Here is a 9,402-nt window from a genome sequence, read left to right as displayed (position 1 = left end):
AAAGAATATATAGTAAAAAGTGAGTCTTTTTCTCTCCCTAGTACCCAGCCACCCAGTTCTACACCATTTTCTTACATATCTTTTCAGAGATATTCTAGGCATATTCCAGAATGTACATGCATATATAATGTCTATATACATGGATACATTTTGTGATTTCTTCTAGCCAGAGCCTGATTAGTTCCAAGGCTGCACTTCTTTCCTGCTTGAGAAGTCAAATTTCCATAGCAGTGGCGGTTTATCCATCCATTCATCCATCCATCAGTCTATCTGCCCATCCACCATTCATCCAATAGCATCCATTGACAAGGGTTTGGTGGCCACTCACTCTGCCAGGCACTAGGTTAGAAGCTGGAGATAAAGTGATGAAAAGATAAGGTCCTTGCTCTAACCCAGCTGGCCTTCTGTAAAAGTAACAAATTGTGTAGAAGACGACAAATAATAAAAGAAAACTAACATATTTCAGACAATGGAACATGCCTTGGAGAGACTCATTCTCAGTTAAGAGAGGACAGAAGGAGGAAAGCTAAAAAGGAGAAGGGAGGGAGAAACAGGGCTTATTATAGGTGGATGGCCAGAGAAGATCTCCCTTGTAAGGTGATGTTTAAGCTAAGAACTGAGTGACAAGAAGGAGCAAATGTTGCTGGTTTCCCTGCTTGATGACTTTAGCATGAGTGATTCCACAGGCAGAGTTTCAGCCTCATCTGAGTGGTGATGAGGGTGGGCTCTGAAGACCTGGTGGCATTCACTCGAACCCCAGCTCTGCCACTAAAAGCCAGGGAAGCCTTGGGCAAAATGCTTAAGCTCTCTGTCCCTCAGTTTCCTCACCTGTAATACAAGGTCATATAAAAGTAGTACCAGCTTAAAGGATCACTGTGAAAATTAAGCAGGTTAAGCAATGTGGGCTTCTCAGGCTGGCACAAAGAAAGTGATCAAAATATGATAAACTTAAAAAAAATTATGTTAGGTATAGCTCTCAGATGACAAGTCAAAAGCATGCCCTGTAAAAGAAGAAAGTCATAAAAGTTTTATCAAAATTAGAAATATTTGCTCTGTGAAAGACATTGTTAGGAGAATGAACAAAGAAGTTGCAACCTGGAAGAAAATGTTTGCAAATCACCTATTGGACAAAAGGCTTATATCCAGAATATACGAAGAACTCTCAAAACTTAGTAAGAAAACAATCCAATTAAGAAATGGACCAAAGACGTGACCAGACACTCCACCAAAGAGGATGCATTATGCAAAAACATATGAAAAGACATTTAACAGCGTTAGCCTTTCTGACGGAGAAGGCAATGGCACCCCACTCCAGTACTCTTGCCTGGGAAATCCCATGGATGGAGGAGCCTGGTAGGCTGCAGTCCATGGGGTCGCTAAGAGTCGGACACGACTGAGTGACTTCACTTTCACTTTTCACTTTCATGCATTGGAGAAGGAAATGGCAACCCACTCCAGTGTTCTTGCCTGGAGAATCCCAGGGACGGGGGAGCCTGGTGGGCTGCCGTCTATGGGGTCGCACAGAGTCGGACACGACTGAAGCGACTTAGCAGCAGCAGCAGCAGCCTTTCTGAAAATGCAAAATAAAACCATGACGAGATACCACTACACACCTATTAGAACGGCTTAAGAAGATTCTGATGGGATTTCCCTGGTGGTCCAGTAACTAAGACTCTGTGCTCCCAGTGCAGGGGGTCTGGGTTCAATCCCTACTCGGAAACTAGATCCCACATACCACAACGAAAGAGCCTGCAAGCTGCAACTAAGACCCAGGTGCAGCCAAATAAAAAATAGTTGTTTTTTTTAAGAATCTGACCTTACCAAAATTAACAACAACAAAAAAGAATCCGACAATACCACGTGCTGACAAGATACAGAGAAACTACAGTCCTCATGTATTGTTGGTGGGAGTCCAAAGTGGTACAGCCACTCTGGGAAACAGTTTGGCAGTTTCTTATAAAGTTAAGCCTTTACTTTACATATGCTCATTCCTAGGTGATTACCCTAGAGAAGTGAAAATTTTTATTCACATACAGACCTATACACAAATAAGCAGCTCTATTCATAATCCTCAAAAACTACAAGTAACCCAAATGTCCATTAAGGGATGAACAGATAAATATACTGTGGTACGTCCATACTACTAGAGAGCTAAAAAAAACACTATGAACTCCTGATACATGCAACAGCTGAATGAACAGGAAAGGAGCCAGTCTCACACGGTTACGTACTACGTGATCCCTTTTATATGACATTCTTGAAAAGACAAAGCCTTGGAGAGCAATGGAGAGCAGATCAGTGTTGTCAGGGGCAGGTGTGGGGAGGAATGTGACTACAGAGGGACAACTCAAGTGGTCTGGGGCTGATGGAACTTACATGCATCCTGATTATGCTGATGGTTACACAAACCTCATGCACGTCAAAATTCATATAATTATACACCAAGTCAATTTCATCACATGTTAATTTTTTTAAATAAGAAAAATAAAAAATGATTAATGATACTGTCATTCTAACTCAGTCACACACTCATTTCCAATCTCTCCTCCCTCCTTTCTTCTCATTTTCTGTAGCCAGAAACTTCTTCAGGAAGAGGCACTTCTGTCCTCTAAATATTTTAAGACATCCTTAATAACTTAGGCTTCCCCCTGGTGGCTCAGGTGGTAAAGAATCCGCCTGCAATGCAGAAGACCCAGGTTTGATCCCTGGATTGGGTAGATCCGCTGGAGAAGGAAATGGCAACCCACTCCACTATTCTTGCCCGAAGAATCCCATGGACAGAGGAGTCTGCCAGTCTGCAGCCCATGGGGTGGCAAAGAGTTGGACACAACCAAGCCACTAACGATAACCTGGCTTTGTTTCTCTGCATACAAAACTAATACATTTTTCTTGGAAAGAAAAGAAAAAGGAAGGGAGAGAGGGAGGGAGTCAGGAAGAATTCAATCATTACAGAAATGTATGACGTAGAAAGCAAAAGGCATCAGGAATCCTGCCCTCCAGAATTAACCCCTGGGAGGAGCTTCTGCCAGAACCATTTCAAAGTGATTTTATACGGTTGTTTCCTTACAAGGTTCAGAACCCATATGGTGGAATTTCATTTGATTGATTGATTGTTCAGGGCCCTGGGGAGAATGACCTTGAAAGGTCAACATCCAGTCCATTCTCATACCAAGTCAAGCCTTTTCATAGCTGGATGAAGTCTAGGGTGATCTAGTTCATTAAAGGTCATCCAGTCCCTTCCTGTCCCTCTCTGCTATGACTCCTACAAGACTCCACCATGTCTCTCACGGCAGCCTGCTCCCCTCACCTTGAGCTCTCCCTCGTGCCCAGGCTACCTCATCCCTCTCACCCAGCTCCATTTGCAATCACTGTTTGGATCATCCAGTCAACGTGCAACAGATCACTCACTATCTGTTCCTTCCTCCCTTCTTTCAAAGATACTTGCTGAGCACATGGTATGTGTACTGTGCTGAGGCATAGGGATACCTCAGGAACAAGACCCACACAATTCCCACTCTCCCAGAGCCTCCATTCTAGTCACAGAGACGGCAGCTAACCACAAAATGATTCTAACACGTATTCAATAAGCATGTGCTAAAGCCTGGAAAATGCAAATACATGACATGGTGGAACAATCCCACCCAGGGCAGGCTTCCCTGAGGAAGGGCAGTTAAGCTGAGACCTGCAGGAGGAGCAGGAGTTGGCCAGGTTCACAGCAGAGGGAAGGAAATTGCTAATGCAAAAACCGAGAGGTCAGGGTGGATCCCGTGCGCCTTGGGGACCAGCAGGTGCTAGGGTCACAGCAGTGGAGAGGGCACAATGATTGCTCTCCAGGGAAATGTTTTGAGGACATTTGCCACTGGCTTTGTGGCCTTCCTTGCCCTTTCCTTCCCTTAAAGTCCTGCATCTGAAACAGAACGTTCCCTATAGGGCTTAGGGCATGGGATTTGGAATCGGGTCTAGGCTCCATCACTCCCTACACATGGACAAACAAGCAACAGCTTACTCTCTGTAAGAGTAAGCTCATTTCCCCCCACCTGTAAAATGTGTATGAAGCTGTAACATGGGAGGACTTAATGAGATAACCCACACAGAGTCATATAAAGTCATGACCACAGTGCTTGGTACCTAGGTTGATAGTAGCTAGTGTTATCATTATATTATTAGAGGCCCTGGCTTCTCTGGTGGCTCAGACAGTAAAGAATCTCCCTGCAATGCAAGAGACCCAGGTTTGACCCCTGGGTGGAGAAGCTCCCCTGGAGAAGGAAATAGCCAGCAATCCAAGTATTCTTGCCTGGAGAATTCCATTGACAGAGGAGCCTGGGGGGCTACAGTCCATGGGGTCACAAAGAATTGGATATAACTGAGCGACAAACACTTTCACTTTTCATTAGAGGCACCGTGGTGCCTGACCTTGGAGGTGCAGTCTATATAGTCTAACTCTATTCAACTCTATATAGTCAGAGTTCATACAGAGCCAGGGAGGGGCTCCCAGCCTCTGGATTCCTATAGAACCAAAGTCCAAGTAATGATCCCTTTGGAATGAAATTCTGTGAATCCATCAAGCATGTTTTGGGAGTGGACTTGCCTTTGGCTGGAGAGTAGAGGACAGGGAAGACCCAGAAATGTTCCTTAGATGACAAATGTGTGCCGCCAGTTGACATCAACCCACCCCCTTCTCCTCCTGCCCTGAAGGCTGACCTCTCATCCAAAGGATTCCAACAATGCCACTGGTAATGAGAGCCTCAAGAAGTCCTCTCTGGGCCGAGGAGTCACGGGTTCTGCTTCCCAGAAAAGCACCTTTGCTCCAGCAGAAGCATGCCTTTGGACTGATAAAGACTTGCCGTGTCCAGTTATGGGTAGGAATATTGCAAGGGGGTGAAGCTATTTTTTGCCACATGCTCTATCTCTCCAGCAGGCATAGTGACATTGCTTGGGATCCAAATATCCTCAGCTGTAGAAGGTCACGGAGCTGAAGGCTAGAAGGTCTGGACCTCAAATAGCCAGGCTGGGGGTTGGGGATTATTTGCATCACTGGTTGGAGGGTCCTAGGACCTTGAGCTGTCATCCTTCCATCCTCTGGCCCAGCCCCAACCACTACCCACAGGACTTCTGTTGAACCAATTCCCCTGGGCCCAGAGTCTGGTGGCAACTGTTTATTTTTAGCCTGTGATTCCCTGAGAATGCGGGTGGGCCCCTTGGAGCAGGGGGAGGGAGAAGGGAGGAGGAAAAGTAACTTCAGGGCCTGGAGGACCAGGGAAGACACAGCCCACTCCAAGCCCTTAGCTCAGCTCTGTGACCGGCAGTCCTCTCTTGGTCCACCCCAGCTGAGGATCAGGTTGGACTCATGCCCCCGCGTTCCCCTTTTTCTCTTCCGTGAAGGCCCTTGAGACTCTGAGCTTTCCGTTCCTTTTTATAGTCACGCTCCCCACATTGCAAGCCCTTGGTCCTTTGGGGTTCCCTTGCTCAACCACAGTGGGTGTGATACAGGACTCCTCAACACCTCCCTTCCTCCTGCCTCTGAAGAGAGGTCTCAGGCCCGTCTCCTTGGGCCAGCCTGGCACCAGAGTCAGTGTTTAATAAATATGGGTAAAAAATAAATAAATAAATTCGGGTAGACTGAAGGATGGGTTTCAGGGCTCCTCCATACAAGCAAAGGCCTGAGTAATGGAAGAACAAATAAGGGGAAGTTAGAGGGGATTAGAAACTTACAAAACCCTTAAGTCATTGTCTCTGGCTCTAGTTCCTTTCTCCTTTCTGAGAAGTTCCCTGGAGCCCCTGGGCCCCATCTTTGTCTTGTAACCTAGAGGGAAATGCATCTACCCCTTCTTCCTCTTCACTCTACCTTCAGTCATCCCTGACAAAAGAGACACTGATGAGCTGACCTCAATCCTGGCACACACTTGCCCTGAGACCCAGGGCAAGAAGCCCTGCCCCCTGCAAGAAACTACAAAGCACTCTTGTGGGACTGTTGTGAAAACTAGTGAGGGTATGCGTAAAACAGCTGGCGTGTAGTTGGTGCTTAATAAATGGTGATTGTTGTTGTATTATCATTAAATAAATGGTGCAGGACACCAAGCCTTTTTTTTTTTTTAATATCTTCTTTCATGGTATACCTGATCATTCTTCTTTATAGGGTACATTAATATTTTATAAGGCACTTTCACATCCATTAGCTCTTCTGATCCCCATACAACCCCTTGAAAAGGGCCAAGTTATTATTCCATGATTATTATTCCCATTATACAGATAAAACCACTCTCATTCCAGAAAACACAGATAGCATCATCGCATTGTCAGTGTCTAATGCAGAGCCTGGCACAGAGTAGGTTCTCAAAACAAAACAAAGCAAAATCCTTCTGAAGGAATGGCCTATAGAATGTAACCCTATAGGCCATTTTGCCTTTCCTCATCTGTAAAATAGGGACTCATGCTGAAGGATAGCACAGGAAATTCAAAGTCTATGATTCAGGGACTTCCCTGGTGGTCTTGTGGCTAAGACTCTGCATTCCCATTGCAGAGGGTCTCGGCTCCATCCCTGGTTGGGGAACTAGATCCTGTCTGCCACAAAGATTATCAGAGATCCCACATGCTGCAGCTAAAGACCCAGCGCAGTCAAATAAATAAATATTTTAAAACAAAACAAAGTCTAGGATTCAGCTCCAAAGCAGGGCTTGGTCTTTTTAACAGGCAGAAGGGAGTGAGGTAGGTGTGGCACGTCTCTCCCAGAGGAGGTACTCACTTTTTAAGTTTTGGGAGAATAATTGAGAACAGCCTCAAACAGGGAGATGGTTATAGCTCATTCGTGGGAGAGCATCAGAACAGATTCCCCACGTCCCCATGTCCTGGGACTTCAGGTTCTCCAGCTGGAAGCTGAATTTTAGAAAGGAGATGGGCCTATGTGCCTATAGTCATGGGGAGCAAATCCCAGAGGAAGTAGGAAGGATTCTGGGGTAGAAGTTAAAATTTCCTCTAACATTGACACCATGGGGAAAAGAGTCTGCCACATTTGGAAGAGATGGGGTGAGGTGGATGAAAACATAGGAGAGAACTTACATATGCACCTTTTTAGGTCAAAAATCATTTTACTGATTTGGGGACCTAAAAATGTATTATGCATAAGTTGATTTTTGCTGCAAAGGATCATAATCAGTATATTACATTTCAAAGTATAATCTTTGTGGTCAGGCAATAACTATAAACCTGTGGCTTATTTTTAATTTATTTAATAAAAAAAATTAATGGACATATAGCTGTTAAATTCTAGGGGATCTCTTCAGTTTGCCCATTAAGGAGAAGCAGAAGTCACTTACACTGAATTTCAAGAAAGCCTTTAATGTGTGGGAGCTTATGGTTTAAAAGAGATCACACAACTTTAAGAAAATTACCAAGACTGTGTAGGAAGAGAAAAACTCAACTCACTGATAACAGCACAGTTTCTCTTGAAACTGACCTCATCACTATGTGTATATTTTATTTTCTAGTGACTGCGAATCACATTTTTTTCCCTCAGAATAATTAACAATGCTTTTAGATTCTTGAAATCAGAAATAAAGCTGATGCTTATTGAGCATCTACTATGTGGTAGATAATGTTGTGATGATTTTCCATGCATTTTAATTCATTTAATCCTTATCACAGCCCTGTGACAGAGGTACTATGATTATCCCCATTTTATAGATGAGAAAAGAAAGTTCAAGGAAGCAAAGTAATTTGTCTTAAGGTCCCATTGCTACCAAGGGGTAGAACAAAGATTTGAACCTAGGTTGGGAGTGAAGTGGCAAATAGATCAGCATGAACATTAGGCCCCAGTCAGCCCCTTCATTCAATCAAGTTACCTCCTCGCAGTGAACTTGGGCAAACTACCCACCTCTAGCTTCACCATCGCATGTAACCACATGAACACTCTTCTCCCCAGATCTTGCCCCAACAGGAACATTTGTGATTTAGGGAGCTGAGGAAAACATACCAATGCTCTTTAAATACTGCTTTTTAATTTTTTTTTAACTCAGAGCAATTTTTAACTCTTTAAATCTTTGTCTTAAAAGGATTCTTTCTTTAATCCCGTTTATGAGGTCACGTGCGTGATTAGTTGCTCAGGCTCATCCGTCCATGAGGATTCTCCAGGCTAGAATACTGGAGTGGGTTGCCATGCCTTCCTCCCAACCCAGGGATCAAACCCAGTCTCCCACATTGCAGACAGAGTCTTTACTGTCTGAGCCACCAGGGAAACCCTTATGAGGTCGCAGGGATGAGAAAAAGCCTATTTCTAATTCCCTCCCAGCTCCCGACTTCTGTCGTGCTCTCACTGATCTGTGTGAGGAAGCAGAAAGTAGGATCCCATTTCCATTCCTTCGTTCCTTTAAAACTTACTAATGGAGTGCTAAACCCTATCCCAGGTGGGGAAGAACACAGATGGCTCTGCCCTCACCCAGTGAACCTTCTCGTGGGTGAAAACTGACAGTAAACAAGGGCACAAAGAGATGGACTAAATTACAGTGACCGTGTCTGTGCTGTGCAGGAAATCTCCTGTGGTTTGCCCTGGCAATGTCAGTGCCCAGTCAAGTTCACAGTCACCACCAGGGAATGGGTGGGGGCACATCCACCACCAAGACTGAAAGTTTCTAAGAGGAAGCCCCAAGCGAGGGGGCACAGACTTCCCTGTCTTGCAACACCAGCAATTTCTGGGTCCCAGAGGAGCTGTTTCCCCTCGTTGACCCACACTCGGGTCACCCTGCCCTCAGTGCCCGGGGACTGCCCAGAGACCACACCAGACACAGCTTTGCCTTCAAAACCTCCCTGTGGCTCAAGTTTCAGACATCCCTTCAGGATAGCAAAGCCTACCTGATAGTCTTTGGACAACTGATCTTAAGTGTTTTATTTGGGGGATTTTTTTTTTTCCAGATTGGTTTCTTTGAAGAGCCGAAGAGGTCCCTGAAATAAAATGACATTTAATCGAAGCTCACACCTCTAACTCCTACCTTCCAGACGAGACCCAGTGGGAGGAACAGGGCGGAGGTCGCCACCTTTTCTAAGCCTGATAAGAGGACTGTCCTGAGAGCCAGCCCCCATTGGCCGGCACCTCGGAGTCCTGGAACATTTTTCCTCTCCGAGATGTGATGTCGGAGAAGGCAATGGCACCCCACTCCAGTACTCTTGCCTGGAAAATCCCATGGATGGAGGAGCCTGGTAGGTTGCAGTCCGTGGGGTCGCAAAGAGTCAGACACGACTGAGAGACTTCACTTTCACTTTTCACTTTCATGCATTGGAGAAGGAAATGGCAACCCACTCCAGTGTTCTTGCCTGGAGAATCCCAGGGACAGCAGGGCCTGCTTGGGCTGCCACCTATGGGGTCGCACAGAGTCGGACACGACTGAAGCGACTTAGCAGCAAGATGTGATG

The sequence above is a fragment of the Bison bison genome, unplaced genomic scaffold (assembly GCF_000754665.1).
Source record: "Bison bison bison isolate TAMUID 2011002044 unplaced genomic scaffold, Bison_UMD1.0 scf7180017864291, whole genome shotgun sequence".
In the NCBI taxonomy this organism is placed as follows: Eukaryota; Metazoa; Chordata; class Mammalia; order Artiodactyla; family Bovidae; genus Bison; species Bison bison.
This window is presented reverse-complemented; position numbering follows the sequence as displayed.